Source organism: Nycticebus coucang, chromosome 15 (genome assembly GCF_027406575.1).
Source record: "Nycticebus coucang isolate mNycCou1 chromosome 15, mNycCou1.pri, whole genome shotgun sequence".
NCBI classification, from domain to species: Eukaryota; Metazoa; Chordata; class Mammalia; order Primates; family Lorisidae; genus Nycticebus; species Nycticebus coucang.
In genome coordinates, this window is record NC_069794.1 from 69,467,131 (window position 1) to 69,469,596 (window position 2,466).

General features: G+C 41.0%; 1 pseudogene; it reads left to right on the forward strand.

The window, feature by feature from the left end:
* The first annotated feature begins 561 nt into the window (after positions 1 to 561).
* On the forward strand, positions 562 to 2,105 carry LOC128566363 (tripartite motif-containing protein 60-like; annotated as a pseudogene).
* Positions 2,106 to 2,466: the final 361 nt, after the last annotated feature.

Consider the following 2,466-nt stretch of genomic DNA (forward strand, 5'->3'; position numbering starts at 1 on the left):
GCTAACTGAACCTGGGGCGCCAAGTGGGGTGCTCCAGGTGGGGCTCCGCTCAGTCCTGCAGGTCTTGGGCCTGAGCTGCAGATCCACCTACTGCAGATTTCAAACTTACAGAAAAATTGAGCCTGGCACAGTGATGTACACCTGTAGTACTAGCTATTTGGGAAGCTGAGGCCAGAAGATCCCTTGAGTCCAGGGCTTTGAATCCAGCCTGCACAACATGGAAGTGTTCCTTATCTTGGTTCTAAGTCTACTTTATTGAATAATGAAATGATCAAGCCTGACTTCACATCATTGAGTGAGAAGAGCAGCAGCCCGACTAATGTCTTCTAATATGCAGTAGGATACAAGCTGTGGAGTGTTCCATGGACTCTGGAGCTAATGGTAGAGGACTAAACAAGGTTTTAGAGACTGCCACCAACATGCCAAGTCAGTAAAGCTGGTAGCTGTTCAGCTTTCGAGGTCTGGGGCAAGATATCCACTTCCTGCTGGATCTTGAGCTCTAGAGAGCCCAGCTTTGCTGGAAGAAGCATGACCTTACCTACCACCTTTGTTCACAGCTCAATGTAGTTTGTGACAGTCCTATCTGATCTGCAAGCAGAAGCTAGCTGTCCGATACGTCTGGACTACTTGAAAGACCCAGTAACCATCAGCTGCGGTCATAACTTCTGTTGCTCCTGTATCAGTATGTCTTGGAAAGATCTAGATGACAGTTTCCCCTGCCCTTCTTGCCACTTTTGCTGCCCTGAAAGGAAATTCATAAGCAACCAACAGCTGGGTAATTTGACTAAGATGGCAAAGCTAATCCAGGTAAGAGGAACCAAGAGGACGTGGCAGGAAGAGACGCTTGTATGTGAGAAGCGCAATCAGGTTCTGATCTTATTCTGTGAAAAACCAAGACATCTTATGTCTGCAGTGCAATTCCTCTGCTAATCACGAGCATCCCCTTGTTTGGCCCCTAGAGAAGGCTGCTCCCTTTCATAGGAAAAATTTGGAGTGTTACATTGAAGTATAGGAGGAGAGTATGGAACTATTTAGGAAAGTGTTAACTATGCAAACCAGAAAATCTCTGGAACCGGAAAAAACTGGAAAAAAAGGTAAAACATAGGAGAAAAGACGTAAAGTCTGAATTTGAGCAACTTAGGCTGTTTCTCCAAATCAGCAAGAGATTGTTCTCAGACAACTACAAGATGAAGAAATTGATATTTAAGCAAAACTAAATGAAAACCTAACAAAAAATTCACATCATGCCTCCTCACTAAAATGCCTATTAAAGGAGATCAAGAGCAAATAAAGGAGATCCAAGTCAAAACTGGAATTACTGGCAAATGTTAAGAGTATCTGGGCAGCACCTGTGGCTCAACGGGTAGGGCACCGGTCCCATATGCCGGAGGTGGCGGGTTCAAGCCCAGCCCCGGCCAAAAAAAAAAAAAAAAAAAAGAGTATCTATCACAGATATAAAAACTTAAAATGCCCTGAACCATTTTCATGCAAATTAGAAGAATATGGTCACTGTTTTCCTCCACAATATTCTGGCCTTAACAAAATTATCAAGCAATTTCAAGTAGATGTAATTCTAGATCCTCTAACAACATTTTTTAAACTTATTGTCTTGGAAGACAGAAAAATTGTGCGATATGAAAATACACCACAAAACTTACCTCATAACCCAGGAAGATTTTATCTGTGCCCAGCTGTTGTGGATTCTAAGAGATACCAGTCTGACAGACAGTACTGGGAAGTAGAAGTGAAAGACAAGCCTGTGTGGGTTGTGGGTGTCTGTAATCAGTCCCTTCCCTGAAGGAAGAAGACTCAGAATCAACCAATGTTAGTACAGCATGGATTATGGGGAATTGGGCAATGTAGTGAGAGTAATTATATTGTATTAGGAGGTCCTAAGAAAGTTAATCTTCTGCCAAAAGTAATACCTAATAAGATTGGAATTTTTTTAAACTTTGAAATGAGTAGAGTTTCCTTTTACAATTTGAGTGATGGATCTCTTCTGTATATGTTGAATGATAATTTCACAGGACCTCTTTGGCCTTATTTCTATACTAGAACTGACTCAAAACCTCTTAAAAATCTGTACAGTAACAGGTTCTGAATGATGAACTATTGGAAGAGTCTCATTTGTTTCTTTTTCTTTCAGTTTGTGGACATAACTGAGCCTGTAAATCTAGGCTTGACAATCCCTTTTTTTTTTTTTTCCTACAAATAACCAGCATACTTTTTATCTCCTTTTTAGCAATTTCTAAAAATGTGATGAAAGTGCCTACTTTGTAGATAAGTCATAGGGTCCAATTAGAAGATGTCTTAGAAATTCTAAGATAAAATACTTGAAAAATGTATTACTTGGCTCAGCAGCTTGGGTGCCAGCCACATACACTGGAGCTGGTGGGTTTGAATCCAGCCTGGGCCTGCCAAACAACAATGGCAAGTACAAACAAAAAATAGCTAGTAGTTATGGCA